The sequence below is a fragment of the Capra hircus genome, chromosome 8 (genome assembly GCF_001704415.2).
Source record: "Capra hircus breed San Clemente chromosome 8, ASM170441v1, whole genome shotgun sequence".
NCBI lineage: Eukaryota > Metazoa > Chordata > Mammalia > Artiodactyla > Bovidae > Capra > Capra hircus.
In genome coordinates, this window is record NC_030815.1 from 65,411,934 (window position 1) to 65,433,471 (window position 21,538).

The 21,538-nt window shown below is 38.2% G+C and overlaps 1 non-coding gene and 1 pseudogene across 1 annotated transcript; both read right to left on the minus strand.

The window, feature by feature from the left end:
* The window catches only part of LOC102176961, a 107,566-nt pseudogene that overhangs the window by 6,004 nt on the left and 80,024 nt on the right, over positions 1-21,538 (minus strand).
* On the minus strand, positions 13,258-13,329 carry TRNAC-ACA. The gene has a single exon. It is a non-coding gene; the product is annotated as a tRNA-Cys (tRNA).

A 21,538-nucleotide genomic window follows, 5' to 3' on the forward strand; every position in this document is an offset into this window, starting at 1 on the left:
TTTATTTATTTATTTATTTATTTTTTATTTTTATTTTATTTTTTATTTTTTTATTTTTAAAATTTTAAAATCTTTAATTCTTACATGCGTTCCCAAACATGAACCCCCCTCCCACCTCCCTCCCCATAGCATCTCTCTGGGTCATCCCCATGCACCAGCCCCAAGCATGCTGTATCCTGCGTCAGACATAGACTGGTGATTCAATTCTTACATGATAGTATACATGTTAGAATGCCATTCTCCCAAATCATCCCACCCTCTCCCTATATCTATGTTGTCACATGAATCAATGGTTTGTTCCTTTTGTTAAAGAATAGTATTCCACTGTTTGGAGGTACAATACTTTGTTAATCCACTCACCTGTTAAAGTACTTCTGGATTGTTTCCACTTTTGGGTGATTGTGAAAGAAGCTAGTTTTATAAACTTTTGAACTGGTAACTTTTATTCATTCACAAAATGGAACCAATGAAGGTTGGTTATCCCTACACATTCACCTTCCCTACTGGCCCTCCTGGCCACGAGCTGTATCTGAAGGAAGAAAGATAAAGGGAAATACGGTTTTTCCCTACCTGCCTTCTTGCCCCCAAGAGGAAAAGCAAATGGGCCTGGAACAACAACAACAAAAACAAAAAACCTTAGGGGATAGCATCAAAATCATTACTGCTCATATAATCAAAGCTATGGTAAAATGTGAAGGTTGAATTCTCCTTCATAAAGTGAGAAACAATCAGTCAGAAAATAGAGACATATTGTGAATTAAGACTTAGAGTTTATTGCTGCTCCTAAGTCACTTCAGTCGTGTCCAACTCTGTGCGACCCCATAGACGGCAGCCCACCAGGCTCCCCGATCCCTGGGATTCTCCGGGCAAGAACACTGGAGTGGGTTGCCATTTTCTTCTCCAGTGCATGAAAGTGAAAAGTGAAAGTGAAGTCGCTGAGTTGTGTCTGACCCTCAGTGACCCCGTGGACTGCAGCCTTCCAGGCTCCTCCATCCATGGGATTTTCCAGGCAAGAGTGCTGGAGTGGGGTGCCATTGCCTTCTCCGAGAGTTTATTGACTGAGGTATATTAGAGGAATGCCTCCGTCATACTTTGCTGTATTTCTATCCTTTGGAAAAATTCTCATTATAAATGTCCCTCAAGTCCTCAAATTCTCACAAACTGTCCCAGAAGTTAGTTCTGGTTATATTTCCTTAAGTGTAGGTACAGGGTAATGAGAAATACAACGTTAAAGTTAAGAAATAGCATAGGTAAAAAAGCAATAATGTAAGACAACAGAGGGTAATTACATATAGGTCTCGAACTAGAAAGTAATCCAAGTTCTTAATTCATTTATTCTGATGCAATTTAATAAAGGACTGAGAACTCTTCAAAAAGTTATAGAGAAATGAGATACTGCAAATTAAATTTACATTTGAAATGTTAGCACATTTATCTAATATATATCCACAGGATATTCTTCGCTGAATAAATCTTAAGGGTGGATTTTTGATTTTATAAATTAAAACACTGATTCCCACTTAAACTGGATAGTTGGCCTTAAAAGTTGAGATCTGTGACTCAAATGAAATTGTCTCCAAGTCTCCTCCTCCTCCTCCTCACCTTCTAGTGTCCAGGATATACTCCACAGTGCCACCTCTGATCTTTGTTTTCTCTCATATGTTGACCTTGCCTTCTGCCTTTCACATTCATTCACAACACATCAGTTATTATTACAGTTAGCAGATGGATGTATGGTTCTTGGCCCGTAATTCTATCATGTCTTTATTAATTTTGAAAACCTCCACTGACTCCCTTTTACCTGGGCAATGATCCTGGATGTACTTGGCATGCAAGGCCCTCTACAGTCCAATCCCAGATATTTCCTAAATGCACATTGTACCCCACACTCCAAGCAAATCAGTCATCGAACTGAACCAGCAGTCATCAAAGGTCACTGCAGGAAGCACTCTTCTCTGCCACTGTTTCTATGACTGGTTATAATGTCTGCTTAGAATGGCTCTTTCCTACCTGTACATATTCAAATCCTCTATATATTTCAAAATTCAGTTTGCCATAAAGGCTATTGCTATGGACTGTAGGAAATAAAACTTCACGATATGAGCTAAAGCAGTAGTTCTTATACATGTACCACCTTGTGAACCCCATCTCCAGATTCAAATCATGCACATCTGTGTCTTTTAAAATGTCTTTCTTAAGCGATCCTAAGAACTCCAAATCCAGCTCTGTGCAGGCTCTGTCGGTGTTTGGGAGGCACTGGGTTAAAAAGAAGAGGATGTGACTGATGGCACAGGTGTTCGCATCAAAACTTTGGGGACTGAGTACTTTCATGAGTATAAAGGGAACACATTAAGCTGGCTTATTTACTTTGTATTGAAGCTCCAGCACTTTGGCAACCTGATGAGAAGATCTGACTCATTGGAAAAGATCCTGATGCTGGGAAAGATTGAGGGTGAGAAGAGAAGGGGGCAACACAGGATGAGATGGTTGGATGGCATCACTGACTCAATGGACATGAGTTTGAGTAAACTCCAGGAGATGGTGAAGGACAGGGAAGCCTGGCAGGCTGCGGTCCATGGTGTCACAAAAAGTTGGACATGACTTGGCTACTGAACAACAGCAAATACATTTCATATCAAACTAGGAATATAAAAGAGCTGTTAAAGGTAACAAGAAAGCCCTGCAGCTTAAACTCTACTTAATAATAAAAGACTGAAAGGTAAGGAAACAGGCAAGGATATCTGCCCTCCTGATTCTTATTCCATATTGTACTGGAAGTTAAGCAATTTCAATAAGTCAAGGAAAAAATTTTTGAGAAAGGAGGAAATAAAATATTCTGTTTGTAGACAACATGATTGTCTATGTAGAACATTATTATTGTTTAGTTGCTGAGTCGTGTCTGATTCTTTTGTGACCCCATGGGCTGTAGACCACAAGAATCCTCTGTTAATGAGATTTTCCAGGCAGGAAAACTGGAGTGGGTTGCTGTTTTCTTCTCCAAGGGATCTTCCCAACCTTAGGATTGAACCCACATCTCCTGCATTGGTGGTGAATTCCTCACCACTGAGCCACCAGGGAACCCAGAAAGTTCCTAGGACTCTACAAAAAATCCCTAGAATGCAAAAATGAGTGAGCAATATTGCAAGTTAAAAGTCAACTTGAAGAAATGAACTATACTTCTATATTTGAAAGAGTATTATTTAAAGTATTCAGTTCAGTTCAGTTCAGTCACTCAGCTGTGTCCGACTCTTTGCGACCCCGTGAACTGCAGCATGCCAGGCCTCCCTGTTCATCACCAGCTCCTGGAATTCACGCAAACTCACATCCATAGAGTTGGTGATGCCATCCAGCCATCTCATCCTCTGTTGTCCCCTTTTCCTCCTGCCCCCAGTTCCTCCCAGCATCAGAGTCTTTTCCAATGAGTCAACTCTTCCCATGAGGTGGCCAAAGTACTGAGTTTCAGCTTTAGCATCATTTCTTCCAAAGAACACCCAGGACTGATCTCCCCCAAAATGGACTGGTTGGATCTCCTTGCAGTCCATGGGATTTTCAAGAGTCTTCTCCAACACCACAGTTCAAAAGCATCAATTCTTCGGCACTCAGTTTTCTTCACAGTCCAACTCTCACATCCATACATGACTGCTGGAAAAACCATAGCCTTGGCTAGATGGACCTTTGTTGGCAAAGTAATGCCTCTGCTTTTGAATATGCTATCTAGGTTGGTCATAACTTTTCTTCCAAGGAGTAAGTGTCTTTTAATTTCATGGCTGCAATCACCCTCTCCAGTCATTTTGGATCCAAAAAAATAAAGTCTATCACTGTTTCCCCATCTATTTTCCATGAAGTGATGGGACCAGATGCCATGATCTTCGTTTTCTGAACGCTGAGCTTTAAGCCAACTTTTTCACTCTCCTGTTTCACTTTCCTCAAGGGGCTTTTTAGTTCCTCTTCACTTTCTGCCATAAGGGTGGTGTCATCTGCATATCTGAGGTTATTGATATTTCTCCCAGCAATCTTGATTCCAGCCTGTGCTTCTTCCAGCCCAGCGTTTCTCATGATGTACTCTGCATAGAAGTTAAATAAGCAGGGTGACAATATACAGCCTTGACATACTCCTTTTCATATTTGGAACCAGTCTGGTGTTCCATGTCCAGTTCTAACCGTTGCTTCCTAACCTAAGTTTCTCAAGAGGCAGGTCAGGTGGTCTGGTATCCCCATCTCTTTCAGAATTTTCCACTTATATATATAATACTTCAATCTAATATAATACTATATTATATGTATAATATAATATAATAATTTAAAGTATTATATTATATATATGTGATTATATATATATAAAAATATAAATATAATTCTTAACCAGGGGTTCATAATGTCTGAAGGCATTTTTGGTTGTCACAATGGGGGTATGCATACTACTGACATCTAATAGGTAATGCCAAGGCTGACATGAAGCATTCTGTAATGCTACAGGTAACAACTCATAACATAGAATTATCCATCCCAATATGTCAATTGTGTTGGGACTGACTATGTTAAAAACCTAATGAAATATGCATAGGATCTATATGCTAAAAACTGTAAACAGAGATGAAAGCAATCAAAGAAGGTCTATAAATAGAGACACACTATGTTCATGTGTTGGAATATTCAATACAGTTAAGATGTCATTTATTCTCAAATTCATCAATAGATTTAATTCAATCCCATATAAAATAGTGACATAAATTTTTATAGATAAGACAAGTTGATTCTAAAATCCATGTGAAAATTTAAAGCAGGGGTCACCACACTACAGCTCTTGAGTCAAACTGGGCCTGCAACCTGTTCGTATATGGCGCATAAATGAAGAATAGATTTTATATTTTACAATGTTAGGAAAAAAATCCAAAAAAGTATATTTTATAAGTTAAATTATTTGATATTCATATTTCAGTGATCATAAACTTTTATTTGAACGCAATCAATCATACTCATTTATTATGAATTGTTTATGGCTATGCCAGGCAGCTATGCCCTCATAGCTGCCCTGGGTTTTGGCCCCACCTTTTGAAACTGGAGAAGGAAATGGCAATCCACTCCAGCACTCTTGCCTGGAAAATCCCATGGATGGAGGAGCCTGATAGGCTACATTCCATGGGGTCGCAAAGAGTCGGACACAACTGAGTGACTGCACTTCACTTTGAAACTGAAGTCGAGTGGACCTGTTCCCCGACCCCATCCCTGCTCTCTGGTCCTTGGGTGGGTGTGGCAGCCCTGATGATCTCTAAAGCATCTTCAGAGTCCTTCCTCTCTTGTCTTAAAGAGTAATGCATATTCATAGCTGAATATGGTCGACCATGTAGAGTCTAAGAAGCCTGGCAGTTTTCCTTCATTTTGTGTTATTTTCCCAGCTTGCAGTACTTCCATTGGCATGATTCCATATCTGATCCTGTTTTTGCTAAGATGATTAAGTCCTTGGTTCTCACCCACTCTATCCTCATTATCAAAAAGTTGATTTGCCACATTGTTAGTGTCCCTTCCCAAACACAAATTCTTGTAATATGAACAGACAGATAATTTCTGCTTCCTTTTTGCTTAACAGTTCCATCTGCAATTTATTTTTCTCCTCTCCATTTTACTATAAGCAGCCAGGAAGACCCAAATGACTCATTCAACACTTTGCTTAAAAATCTCTTTAGCTAAACATCCAAGTCCATTGCTTGGAAGTTCTAGTTCTACAAAATACCAGAGCATAAACACAGTTCAACCAATTTATTTGCCATTTTACACAAGGATAAAAGTTGCAATCATCGTCCAATAACATGCTCATCATGTCCATCTGAGACTTCATCAGACTGGCCTTTACTGTCTGTGTTTCTACCAATGTTCTATTCACAGTAATTTAGGCATTGGATGACATCACTGACTCAATGGTCATGAATTTGGCTGAACTCCAGGAGTTGGTGATGGACAGGGAAGCCTGGCATGCTGCAGTTCATGGGGTCACAAAGAGTCAGACACGACTGAGTGACTGAACTGAAGAAGATGAAAACTTTCTCTACAGCTCTCTTTTCTTTCTGAGCTTTTACTAGAATCATCTTTGGAAGTCTGTTCCCAGCAATCTAGACTTTGCTAGCATGCACTTCAAAAGTCTTCCAGTCTCTACCCATTCTCCAGTTCCAAAGACATTTCTACATTTTTTTATGGTATTTTGTTACAGCAAGACCCTTACCTCCTGGTAAACAATTTCCGTCTTAGACAATTTAGGCTGCTATAGTGGAATACCATAGAGTGAGAAGCTTGTAAGAAACACACATCTTTCATTGCTCTGTATTCTCAGTACATGGGCATAATCTCTGTGCTCCAAGAGTGTGTCTTTGACCCAGATGCTCAGGTTAGGCAAGACTGGGATGAATGGTCTCCTGAGCCCCCTTAGTTTCTTCAGTGAACACAGAGACCTATCTACAAAAAGTTAAAGCACCAATTCCCACTTTCCAAATGCTGTCATATTCAGACATTGGCATTGTTGAGTATGAATATGCCAAATGTAGAAAGCTGTGCTAAAATGGTAAAGAAATGAACTGGAAGCATTTTGGAACTAAGCATACCAAAATAACTCATCTACTTTAAGAGGGTTAGAATGTCAAAGGACTTATATTTTCTCCTACACACACTTTTAAAATTTCAGAATTTTTATAGCATACACTGATTTTGAAAATAAAAAAGTTAATAAAAAATAATATATGTGGTTCATGTATAACTGAATCACCTTGCTGCACATCTGAAACATTGTAAGTCAACTATACTTCAATAAAATTTATGTACTATGGAATTAAAAAAAATTAATAGTGGATTCCTATACAATATCAGACTTCGAGTGTTCAACATATTTTTTGTTTGAATATGTAATTGTCATTTTCATTTAGGTTGTGGCCCATACTCTATTACAAGTTTTGATTTACCCTATTGGGTCAAAGAGAAAATAGAAATTCCATCTGTGGGCAGTCAAGAATCCTGGGAACGTCCCTTTTCTTTCGGAGCCTCTGCCATGCGCAGTGTCACACCCAGGTCATCATTCTCTTATTGACTAACATTTGTGCAGTGTTGCACAGATCTTGACAGCACTTTTCTGTGACTCACTCATGCCCAAACTTGGTTCTGCACTCATTCTACAAAGGGCTGTCCAGTTGGCAAGCACATTCGTATTATTAATTCATTCAGCATCAGTGGTTATCTAATTTAGGCAATAAATAAATAGGAAAAGATAAAACCAGTTTCTTGGCTCAGGGCAAGGAATGAGAAACATATTCCATTAGAGTAAGCATAAATATAAATATGGATACATATTTGTTATATTTATGCTGCATACCAAATAAAAAATACTCTGCATCTGCAGTAGTTAATGACTCCTAATTTGTGGTATCACTGTTGGTTTTTCTCTACTGAGAAATAAGAAAAGACCTTCCTCACAGTGGTTTTAAGTTCATCTTTGTACTGGAGTTCACACTCACTCTGCTGTGCCTCTCACCCGTGTGTGCAGAAGGTGTTGTTGGCATCCACATTTTCATGATGCTAAGGGTTTATCGCTACAACTCCCAGGGCTCTGTCTGAAACTTTCTCTGCCTATGAAAGAGCATGTCTAGCTTACATATATATATATATATATATATATATATATATATATATGGAAGATCAGAAGTGCCAGGAAATTAATGTCCCTGGGTTGCTGTCTCATTTCTCGGTCAATGATACAACTGGTGGTGCAATAGCTACTTCATCCTTCAGCTGGGACAACTCTGAGGTGTGTTGTCCCTCAGGGTCCCCTGTGTGACTGAGCCATTTCTCATAGTAGCCACTTGCTCATCTGTGCATCTTGAGTCGCCTTCCTTTCTTCCCTCTCACTTTGTTACGTCCCCTTCTCATGCTTCTTTGGAACTATCTCCTTAATATTCCACGCCCCTCATACGCTGATCTCGTGCTGCTTGGGAGAACATAGGCCTCTCTGGTCCCAGGCAGGTCTGGTTACTGTGGCTGCCCTATGTATTCGAGACTTTCACACCCATTTCAGAGATGGCTTTGTCTCTCTTTCTGTGGATCCTCAAAGTTTAGTCTTTAACTTTAGTCACCTGATGTGAAGAGCTGACTCATTGGAAAAGATGCTGAAGCTGGGAAAGATTGAAGGCAAAAGGATAAAGGGGCAGTAGAGGATGGAGATGATTAGATAGCATCACCGACTCAAAGAACATGAATTTCAGCAAACTCCAGGAGATAGAGGAGGATAGAGGAGCCTGGTGTGCTACCGTCCATGGGGTCACAAAGAGTCAGACATGACTTAGTGACTGAACAACAACAAGAAGAGAACTTTATTTTATTTACATCTAAAACTCCATTTTACCCCTATATTTAAAATAGAGAACCAAGAGGGACCTACTGTATAGCATAAGGCACTCTGCTCAATGTTATGTGGCAGCTCGGATGGGAGGGGAATTTGGGGGTGAATGGATACTTGTATAGGTGTGGCTGGGTCCCTTCGCTATTCACCTGAAATGATCACAACATTGTTAATCAGCCATACTGTAATAAAAAAAAAGTTTAATAAAAAATTGAAAATAAATAAACTCTGTTTTACTCAATAAAGTTTCAAAATACCTATTGGTGATCGTAGCGCAGCTGCAGAATCCTTGGTAGCCAAACATTCAGTGTTTTCTTTCACTCCCTCACCTTCTCCTGAGTCCATAGTTCAGTGGTGGAACTTCTAGCACAAAGAGATGGCCAGATTAGGCCCACATGACCAAGCTCCCAGGATTGAACTGGAGGTGTGTTTTGATGTTTGCAGTATTTTGCTATCAATAGTTCCCCAAGTGAATGCTGTTCAATATCTAGAGATGGGAGTTGAATTTGGTAGAGGAACCCTAGATCTTCTGACTCCTTAATCCTACTTAGTGGACATGGTTTTAAAAGTTTTTCTTGAGTTAATGTTTGAATCATGACCCAAATATCTATCACTCATCTGCAGGAATAGGCTGAATAAGACTGCTGCTATTGATGGGACTTTGTTATCACCTAGCAACACACAGGCACTATCGAGTCAGGAATAACTGAAAGTCAGGTGATGCTGGTGTTAGATGAAGAATATAAGGGTGTAAGGAAATTACTCTGTATTGGTTGCACCTTGGGGAGATACAACCTGCTTCACTACTTCAAATCTCATTCACATTTACTGTTGCTGAAACAAGACTCCAGTTCATTAGTGTCCTACTGCTTGCTAGATTTCTTCTAACCAAGGACTATTCAAGCATCTCACTGGCAGGACTCCCCGCTGCCGCAGTTTTAAATAATGAACACACAAATGGTTTTATCTTCCCATTTGCTAAAGATTTTAGAGTCTTTCCCATGGTAAGTATAAAGACTTCTAATTTTTTCATACTTTATAGCATAAAAATGCATCACTATGGAGTATACAGCAAGAGATTGGTATTATTGACCAAAATTTATGTTATTTATGCTATTTGCTTGTAACTGAACAGTCTTTTCCTAATCAATGTCTATGATACGTGAAGGGGATAAACTATTTTTGGCCCATATCAATTTTTTGTTAGCACTTTAGTAAAAATACTTGGAGTTTTGGGCATCTCATATTTTGCTGTTCATATCCTCTTTGGGTACTCTGTTAATATCCCCCTTGACATCTAATTTTCCAGCACTTTAATCAATGTCTGTCATCTTCCAAATCTGTTTACAAATGATTAATCACTTTCTCTACCAACTAGAATTCTAAATAGCCACCAGTCAGTGGTCACTGAAGCTTTTAATAAAGGACTTGATCAATATTTGTTGTATCAATGAATAAGTCAATTAATAACTCAGAGCACTACTTTTCTCTAAAGTGACCTCTGACACATCAAGGGCATATTATTTTCTTTATTCTTCAGGGTGAATATTTCTTGCATTGTACTCTTCATTTAATCTGTGCATGCATGCTAAGTTGCTTCAGTCATGTCTGACGCTTTGTAGCCCCATGAACTGTAGCCATGGAATTCTCTACACAAGAATACTGGAGTGGGTAACCATTCCCTTCTCCAGGGATCTTCCTGACCTGGGGATCAAACCTGGATCTCCTGCATTGCAGTCAGATTCTTTACCATCTGAGCCACCAGGGAAGCTGTGCATATAATTTAACTATTAAATTTTCTAAGCCATTATATATAATGTACTGAACTTGCACTCCACTCTAAAATAGCTATGCAAACATAACAAGCCAATTAATGAGTTATTATTCACATTAAAACATCCCTCTATTTTGCTAAGCAAATGAAAGCAATCCTGCTTTGTTTATAGCTCATAGAAACAAATTAATAATTCATTTTTAAACCAATTAGATGTCAGATTACAAAGATGAGAGAAAGATGGTGTAGAGGGACTTTTGCAATGATATGTCTGTGCCTAGGGTGAAAGTACCACAATTTAAGAAAAATGTGAGACGTCAAGAAAAAGAAACAAAACAGGAAGTGACTCATTACAGGGACAGAGGCATTTGAGAAAAATCAGATGATATTTGTTTAACTTGTGCTTTGGGAGAATTAATAGTTAAAAATTTTTGGGAAAATGTAGATGATATTATTATTATTTAAATATTTTCCATTTTTATTGAGATAAAATTGACATACAACACTGTATAGCTTAAGGTGTATAGCATGTAGATTTCATTCACATACATGATGAAGTGACTATCACGCTGAATTTAGTGAACATCCATTATTTCATATAGATAAAAAGTAAAGAAGTAGAAAAATTTTTCTTGTGCTGGAAATTCTTCAGATTTACTCTCTTAACAACTTTTATGTATAACATATAGCAGTCTCAATTATATCTATCAAGTTGTATATAATGTCCCTAGTATTTAAATATCTTATAACTGTTAGTTTGTACCTTTTGAACACCTGATTCAATCCTTCTCCCCCACCAACTCTGGTAATCATAAATCTGATCTCTTTTCCTATGAGTTGGTGTGTTTGTTTATTTGTTTGAAGTATAATTGACCTATGACACTATGTTAGCTCCTGTTATACAACGTAGTTATTCAATATTCCTATATACATTTCAATAAGTCTAGATACAATATGTCACACTAAAAAAGATATTACATAGTTTTATTGACTTTATTGACTATACTTCCATACATACACTTTATATTTGTGAATCATTTATTTTGCATCTGGAATTTTATACCTCATAATCTCTCTTATCTATTTCTCTCCTCTCTCATCCCTCTCTGGTCTGTAACCTCTTCTTTGTTCTCTGTATTTAAACTCTTGATTTTATTAATTTTTGTTCTTTTTTTTTTGGTTCCATACATAATTGAAACCATACCTTATTTGTTTTTCTTTGTCTGACTTATTTCACTTAGCATAATACCTTCTGGGTCCATCCACGTTGTCACACATGGCAAGATTTCATTCTTTTTATGGATGAGTAATATTCCGTTGTGTATATGTATACCACATATTCTTTATCTGCTCATTTCCTGATGGGCACTTAGGTAGCTCCCATATCTTGGCTATTGTAAATAATGCTGTAATGAACATAATGGTGCACATATTGTTTCTAATCTGTGTTTTTGTTTTCTTGAGACAAATACCCAGTGGGCTTCCCCAGTGGCTCAGCAGTAAAGAACCCACCTGCAACGCAGGAGCACAGGAGATACAGGTTCAATCCCTGCATCAGGAAGATCCCCTGGAGAAGAGCATGGCAACCCACTCCAATATTTTTGCCTGGAAAATCCCACGGACAGAGGAGCCTGGCGGGCTACAGTCCATGTGGTCGCAAAGAGTTAGACATGACTGAAGTGACTTAGCACACACAGACAAATACCAAGGAGAGGAATTGCTGGATTTTATGGTAGTTCTATTTTTATTTTTTTAAGGTATCACCATACTGTTCTCCATTGTGGCTGCACTAATTTACATTCTTACCAATAGTGCATGAGTGTTCCCTTTCTTCTACATCTTGGCTAACATTTGTTATTTATTGTTATTAAAATAGCCATTCTGACAGGTGTGAGGTAATTCCCATTGTGGTTTTGATTTGCATTTCCCTGATGGCTGGTGGTGTTGAACATCTTTTTAATGTACCTATTGGCCATATGTATATCTTCTTTGGAAAAATGTGCATTCAGATACTCTGCCCAGTTTTTTAAATTGGGTTTTTCAGTTTTTTAATGTTCAATTTTATGAGTTCTTTGTAGGTTTTGGATATTATTTTAATTAGGAAACAGGGGTCAATGTTTTGTCTTTAAAGTGAAACCTCAAGGAATAACATGAGAACATTCTAGGGTTCCAATATATACCAAAATGCACCATCAGTCTTGCTAACAATACCTAGAAAGGAAAGAATTACAAAGATTGTATTTTTAATTACATTGGAGGGCTATAGAAAGCATGCGAACCAGGTGAAGTACAATTGTCAAGAAGGGATGACAATTCCAGGCAAGCTGAAAGTTTCCCTACCCTTAAGGGGTATTTGCTAGTTCTGGGCATTGGCTGAGAAACTGGACTTGGCCAAGGTCAAGGACAACCTCTGGGAAAAAGAGAAAGTGGCAAAGCTCTTGGTGGTTACACAGAATCATACAATGGGAGTCCTTAAGGGTTTTAAGCACATTCTGGCTTTCCTCAGAAGACATTAGCTGAATTTTGCATGGAAAGTGAAAGAGCTATGCCAAAACTTCTGAGAAACATAGTAGGACTTCTGTAGTCTCAATAGTAGTCAGGGCCTGGAAACAAGATATCCTGAGATGAGACCTCTAGGGGGAGGAGTGAGTTGACCCTGAGGCTCTATCCTTGCTTCTAGCCTGAGGCTCTGTGCTACATTTGGCAGAAGACTTTGCTGGGACTAAAGTGACAGAGTTGGGGACTTGAGGGACCTGTAACATATAGTGGGTTCTTCACGCAAGACATTTATGAGATTTTGAAGCAGTTGTCTGGCTGGCTCAAGAGTAAGCTGTAAAGAGGATACGGATCTTCTGCAACCACTAGATATACTGGACTCTCAGTTGAAAGGAACAGAGGTAAACTGAACAAAAGTAGAAAGCTCACTAAAACCGCTACCCAATCCTGATGGTGCACAACTCTGACACGTGTAAAGTGAAAATGAAGTCACTCAGTTGTGTCTGACTCTTTGCAACCCCATGGACTGTAGCCTACAATGCTTTTCCATCCATGGGATTTTCCAGGCAAGAGTACTGGAATGGGTTCCCATTTCCTTCTCCAGAGGATCTTCCCAACCCAGGGATTGAACCTGGGTCTCCTGCATTGTAGGCAGATGCTTTACCATCTGAGCCACCAGGGAAGACATGTGTAAAGGTGAGCATCATTTTTAAAAAAAGTGGAGAGTGAAAAAGTTGGCCTAACACTCAACATTCAGAAAATGAAGACCATGGTATCCGATCCCATCACTTCATGGGAAATAGATGGGGAAACAGTGGAAACAGTGTCAGACTTTATTTTTGGGGGCTCCAAAATCACTGCAGATGGTGATTGCAGCCATGAAATTAAAAGACGCTTATTCCTTGGAAGAAAAGTTATGACCAACCTAGAGAGCATATTCAAAAGCAGAGACATTACTTTGCCAACTAAGGTCCGTCTAGTCAAGGCTATGGTTTTTCCAGTAGTCATGTATGGATATGAGAGTTGGACTGTGCAGAAGGCTGAGCGCTGAAGAACTGTGGTGTTGGAGAAGACTCTTGAGAGTCCCTTGGACTGCAAGAGATCCAACCAGTCCATTCTGAAGGAGATCAGCCCTGGGATTTCTTTGGAAGGAATGATGCTAAAGCTGAAACTCCAGTACTTTGGCCACCTCACGCGAAGAGCTGACTCATTGGAAAAGACTGATGCTGGGAGGGATTGGGGGCAGGAGGAGAAGGGGACGACAGAGGATGAGATGGCTGGATGGCATCACAGACTCAATGGATGTGAGTCTGAGTGAATTCCAGGAGTTGGTGATGGATAGGGAGGCCTGGCGTGCTGCAATTCGTGGGGTCACAAAGAGTCAGACAAGACTGAGCGACTGAACTGAACTGAAGCTTAAAATTTACCGTGCTGTCCAAGATCAAAATAACTTCATCTTCCTCATTCCTCTTTTGCATTTTCTTTAGAAAATTTGAAATTGTAAGTGCTTTTTCTATCTCTATGAGATGAATACACATTTTTTAACTTTATTTTTTAATTGGAGGAAAATCGCTTTACAATGTTGTGTTGGTTTCTGCCATGTAGCGTTAGTCACTCAGTCATGTCTGACTCTTTGCAACCCCATGGAGTGTAGCCCACCAGGCTTCTCTGTCCATGGAATTCTCCAGGCAAGAATACTGGAGTGGGTTGCCATTTCCTTCTGCAGGGGATCATCCTGACTCAGGGATTGAACCCAGGTATCCTCCATTGCAGGCAGCCCTAATTATATTCGTATCACCTCTTTGTAAAGCCTCCCTCCCCCTGGCTACCCACCCTTCTAGGTCATCACAGAGCATTAGGCTGGGCTTCCTGTATAGACACATCTTTCTGAAAGTTAAATGAGACTCTTGCTGGTCTTACATGCTAGGAATGCCTTTCTTGGAGATTTTGGAGCTCTCTGAAATACGAACAACAAGAAGAAAGTCCTCCTTGTTTGTATTTCAAAGAGATGTCCTCCTGTCTCTGGGACCTCAGGCACTTAGCTTCAAGTTGTGACTTCCTGCTTATTGAAAAGATGACAGAAGTTCATTTTTCCTTTTGATACATAAAGATGATTTACATGTATGCAATGGGTTGTGTCTACCTGCTTATATAAAAGGCCTCTTTTACATATACCTCTGTGGAGCTGTTTTCTGGGTTGGCAGATTTTAAGTATTTTTCCAGCACCCGACATAGGGAATCAACCTTCATGCTTTGTGTATAGGAAAGGAAAACTCCTTCAATAGTGGACGATGTCATTGGGTCCTTTAATGATGGGCCGGGCACACTCTCAAATTCCAGACATGTAAAGAAGCAAGATGATGTAACTGGTAATCATGAGGAAAAAGCAACAATAGAAACAGAATCACAGATAGTCCAGCTCTTACCTGTGGTTGACAAGGACTTTAAAATAACTAATTGAATTATGGATTTCTCTAGATATATGCCCAGGAGGAGGATTGCAGGATCATATTCGAAAAGATACATGTACTCCAGTGTTCACTGCAGCACTGTTTACAATAGCCAAGACCTGGAAGCAACCTAAATGTCCATAGTCAGATGAATGGATAACAAAGATGTAGTACATATATACGATAGAATATTACTCAGACATATAAAAGAACAAAGTTAGGTCCTTGATAGAGATATGGGTGGGCCTAGAGTCTGTCATTCAAAGTGAAATATGTCAGAAATAGAAAGACAAATCTTGCATATTAATGCATATATGTGGAACCTAGAAAAATTGAACAGATGGACATTTTTGCAGGGTGGGCATAGAGAAGCAGAGGTGGAGAAGGGACACGTGGACGTGGAGGGGTGGTGAAGGTGGGACGAACTGAGAGGATACATGGTGCCATGTGTAAGATAGATCGCTAATGGGAAGATGCTGCGTAGCACACGGAGCTCAGCTTGGTGCTCTGATGATCTAGATGGGTGATTGGTGGGGATGGTGGGAGGCACATCTGTTTTGCCAAAAGTTTGCACTTTCATCTCAGATTCAAAGTATTTGTTAACAAACTAAGCCATTTGTTATATACAGATAAACAATACAAATATTTATCAGAGAACTATCTGGTCTACTTTCAACACACTAATGTTAAAAGAAAAAAAAAAAATAGCAGAGGAGAGCAATAGTACATAGATCACCAAACTGGATCTGCCAACATCCAGACTTTGAAGCCCTGTGTAACAGCAGTCCAGAGTTCCGACTGGGAAAATGTCCCAGGCAGTCTGCTCCCTGGGTGAGACTTAGATTGCTGCATCTCAGGCCCTTGCTTATAATCCTCATGTCACAAACCTATATCATTATTAGCTTGTGAGCAAAACTGCAGCTCTGGTATTATGTTAAGTTTTTACAATCCTGTTTGCTTTGTCCTGCAAATCTTGGAATGTTGCTAAGTCCAGGGAGTAGTTGGACAGACCTCCTCTAGGCACTTAACAAATTCCAAGATCCTCTCCCTATCTATCATGTTTTTCTTAGGACACTCCCAGGAGGTGTGGCTGACACCCACAGAAGTGCTCTGCTCTTTTGCCTCTGAAGCCTGAATAAGAAAATTTAATTTTACTGACAACATCCAAGAGGGAGGATATATATATATATATATATATATATATATATATATATACATACATACATATAACTGACTCACTTCATTGTACAGAAGAAACTAATGTACAATTGTTAAGCAATTATACTCCAATAAAAAAGAATAAATATATTCATATATAGGTTTAACTGAGTCACTTTGCTGTATACTGGAAACTAAAACAACACTGTAAATCAATTATAGTTCAATTAAAATATTAAAAAGTGAAGTAACTGATTCATTTAAGAAACAAATGAAGAAGAGAAAAATGGAAGGTTTATCAGAAAATTTCAGTCTATGAAAATAATCAAATGGTCATTCTAGAACTGAAAAATACAATATCTGAAATTATGACAACGGTAAGCTTAAGAGCAGTTTGAACAGGATTGTTGAACTAGAAAGCAAATCAATAGAAAATATCTAAAATGGATAAGAGAGTGTTGGAGCCAGTGTGGGGAAAGCAGGAGAGACTGCATCTTGAAGCCTGTCATCCATCCCAAAGACAGGATGCGAACTGGGCCTGAACCCTGCCCAAGAGTGAGGAAATTGTTGCTAGTGAAACACAGGTCTCTTGGAGACTTCCCCCCTACAGATGACAAACAGAGATTGTAGTTGAGGTCAGGCTGCCCCTGATAGATTAACCATGGAGACATCCCCCTTGATGTATAATCATTGTCCTCCCCCTCCCTTTAACCTTAATTGTTTGTTCTCTTGGCACCTATTTGTTGTAAAATTCAATCATATACAACAAAGAGGTTGCTAACATATAATCAGTCATGGAGCGAAGGGTATAAAACTGGGCCTCTCAGAAACATCAGAGTCCTTGTTGGAAACTGATTCCCCCTTGGATCCGCTGGTGTAATAAACTGTACTCCACTGCCTTGAGTGTCCTCTGAGGTGTGTTTTGAGACTCCAGATTCCACAACAAGAGAAAATAGGAATCAAGGAAAATAAAATCATAAGAGACCTTTAAGATATCCTCAAAATTTCTAAGATATGTGTAATTGGTCTCAATAGGAGAAAAAACAATAAAACAGAGGCAAAATTCAAAGTATTTAAAGAGAAACTAGCTAAGAATTTTCTATGATGAAAAATTTTAACACAGAGATTTTTGTTAAATCTTAAACAGGATAAGGAAAATAATACATTGGTACTTCCTAGTCTCAAACTATTAAAAGTTAGTGACAAGGAGAAAATACTATATGCAGCTAGAAAATAGTCAAAGCATTGAAACATGCCTTGCATTTCTCATTGCTTTGCCAAATCATTTAAAATATAACTACAAAGGAAACTGCCACATGAAGAATAATCAATATTCTATTTGAAAATCATAAATATAGACTTTTACAGGTATTTTTTCCTAATGAGGAATATTTTTAAACTAAATTTTGAGTTTATTTTGCTCATATGAACATGGCTCTGAGTGCAGGATCTACAACAAAAATGATTCCTTTGAACAAGAAGGTAAAAATCACAAAGCACAGATACTGTCAGGTGGAAAATCATAAATATGAACTTCCAAATGGAAGTGTTCAGCATGAAAAGAAATATGATGCAAAATCAAAAGTGGAGGTAGAAACTGGGACTCCAGATGAATTGGAAAGTTGGAGCTATACATTTTATTTCTCTGATTTATTGTGCAAGGCATTGCTGTGATTTTTTAAAATTTTCACTGAAAAGATATATATCTCCTTAAATTGAGTTATTTATAGATGTGAATACACTTTCAAGGAAAAGTGTACTATATGTCAAGAAAGTATGTGACATAATTGCTTGTCATCTGAATTTATGCAAATACAAATATCCTGAAGTTCATTGACTGATCTCTTTTGTATATCATGTGCCCTCCCAAGTGATGACTACATAGGAAAACCGATGCCATTGATTCTGCCACCATCTTCCATAAAACCAAAAAATAGCCTTCAAAATGTATGGCAATTCCTCATTATTGTATTGCAACAGACACTCCCTGTAGATCAGAAAAAACAGGCTGAGAAGGCTCAAATTTGAAAGTGACCTAAAGGGTGATACTGGAGAGAATTGTAACCAGGCATGTGGACTGTTTTCATTGTTGCTGTTGGACTGAATCTCAGGAGCTTGAATGATGGAGACATTGTTACACAAAGAAGCTCAGGACCTTGTAAAAGCTTCATTTCAATGCTTCCAAAAGTATTAGTGCATATATTTAAAATTTTCATTTATCACAGAGAAATTTAAAATTGATTTGTAAAAAAAAAAATCACAATTTTCAAGATTTCAAAGGACATGGAAAATTTCCCTCCTCTGATTCTGCCACCTCTGTCTATCTTATCTACTATTAATGAAGTTTTGTGCACATCCTGTCAGGTTTATTGATCAATTAATACTCAAGGCATTTTGGGGAATCTGTATATACTAGCTACAGATTTTTCTATGCAGTAAACACTGTTTATATATAAATCGTAAATTTATCCAACTAATTTGTTGAAATAATTCCAATGAAACTGTGAAGACTAAGGATACCCAAAATTTGTAGTTTCAGGTCCAAAGTAAAATAGATTTTCCTCTATTATATAGACAGGATTTCATCAATCTTATCTACAAGTGTGCATGTGGATATATTTCTTAAAACTGTATAAACGTTACATTTTTATTCTTTGGCAAAATGATGTTAAAAAGAAATTGCCTTATCTTCTGTTACTTTTCAGTTCTGTCATCTTCATATATGCTTAGTCCTTACCAGTCTCTTGCATTATTTCATTTTGCTCTGGTTTTTTTTTTCTTTCATTTTCCTTGGTATATCAATGTCTTAGTGTAGTGCAAATGAAATACCACATATTTTATTGCTGTCAATTTACTGTGGTGTTTTGTATTTTGGTTGTGTATATTACTCAGATTCAACTCCACCTCCCTTTTCGTTCTTTTACAATTTGGCATCAACATTTTAAAAACTCTTTGCTACATTAAATTTGTTTCAGAAAAATGTGATTTGACACAATTCAATTGTGAGTCACATATATTCTCACCAAGTTGGTCTAATACACATTAAAAAAACAACAATAGACTATACTAATTTAACTAAAACAATATGATAACTCAAGTCTTTGTGGTCAATTCTGAGCCTCCTGATAAAAACTGATCAAAAAGGAAGGCTACCAATGTATTCTTCTATTATCACTGAAGACAAAAAACATTACAACTCTCCTTTGTCTTGCTTACTTCCCCTTATAACTTTGTAATTTCTTTCTGGCTCATCGTCTCTGGCTCTGGTTGTTGGGAGAGCTGGATACATGAGTTCTAATGAGAACAACACTATATGCAGATTTGCCCAGCTAAGCCTGCAGTTTATGGTGACAAAAACTCTGAATCTAAAGGCAATACACAGAATCAATAAAAATACTTTTTTGAAGATTTTTAAAAAATTTATTATTATTTTTTAATTTTACTTTACAATACTGTATTGGTTTTGCCATACATTGACATGAATCCAACACGGGTATACATTAGTTCCCAATCCTGAACCCCCCTCCCACCTCCCTCTCCATACCATCTCTCTGGGTCATCCCAGTGCACCAGCCCCAAGCAGCCTGTATCCTGTATCAAACCTAGACTGGCAATTCGTTTCTTACATAATAGTATACATGTTTCAATGCCATTCTTCCATCATCCCACCCTCTCCCTCTCCCACAGAGTCCAAAAGTCTGTTCCATTTATGGTGGATGTAAATAGTATATTTTATTATAGTAAATCTTTGAAAAGTAATACAAATAATCATATCATTTGACTATGAGGATACAGTCTCCATGTCCATGGAAACCTGGTATAGTAGAAAGAACATAAAATCAGCAGGAATTCAAAACCCAGTCCATTTCTTCCTGAGTATGTTATCTCTGCAAAAATGGGTCAGATTTTCCAAGTATTAATTTTGTTATAAATAAAATCAATGAATAATATTTACTTCCAGGGGATGTTCTGAGAACTAATAAAGAGAAATAACGAGAAATCTTTTAATACAGCACTTGACACAGGTTCCCACCAAACGTCATTCATTCTTTTATTCCCCATCCTGGCTCATTCATACAGATATGCATACAGAGAGAAGAAAGTCATCATTGGAGAAAGGTAGCATTAAGACAAATGATCATATTTATATGTTTATTAACTAAAGGATTTGAGAAGCATAGAGGTAAACTTCTCCCTCAGTTTGAGTTTTATTCCTAAATCTTGTCCTCTTGTTAGAAGACCTGCTTGGATTTAGGTAACTGGAAAAGAGAAAAATATCTGTTGATAGAAGTCAATAGAAAACATTCAGTCCAGAGTTAAGCTCTTACTTTTAAATTTAGGCTTTCCTCATGGAAAAAAGCTAAGTTATTAACGGCTACTGTGAATAGATGATTTAATTTGTTGTTGTTTAGTCGCTAAGTTGTGTCAGACTCTTTTGCGACCCCATGTACTGTAGCCCACCAGGCTCTTCTGTCCATGGGATTTCCCAGGCAAAAATACTGGGGTGGGTTGCCATTTCCTTCTCCAGGGAATCTTTCCAACCCAGGTTTTGAACCCATGTGCCCTGAGTCTCCTGCATTGGAAAGTGGATTCTTTATCACTGAGCCACCAGGGAAACCCAGTGATGATCTAATATATGCCAGTAACTCTGGGTGTGAATGCACACTCATTAGCTCATTTAGTCTGCACACAGTTCTGTGATAAATGTATTGTCAACTTCAGTTTACAGGTGAGGAAACTAAAACCCAGTGTGATTAGATAAATGTGTCAAAATCACATTCTCAACCTTAATCTTTTGAATTTTTTTTTAACAGCATCTTTTTGATAGAGAACACAAAAACACCAATATGAGGTTCAAAGCTTTCATAATAAAAAATTATAGTCGAGGGAATACTGTCATTAGAAAGGAAGGAAGGAGAAAAGGAAGGAGGGAAGAAAGCAGGGAAGAAAGGAATGAAGAAATTTTCTTTTTTATGGCTTAGGGTTTTTTGGTTTTGATTTAGTGATTTTCAATTTATAGCTATTTCTTAGACTCTCAAAAATATAGGACACTCCTTCTACTAAATCCAAGGCAAAATTAATATTTTGCTCATTTAACTGAACAATCAGTCTTGTGTGGCAGGTCAAATAAAGCTGGAATCTTGTCATTATTGTAAAGTAAGCAGGGGAGGATACCCCTGCTGGAGGATCCCACCATCAGGAGCAATACTACCAGGCTGTCAGCCCCCTTGCAGGGCTTACAGATGTTAGGGTTGCCAGAAAAGAGCAATTTACACTAGCACG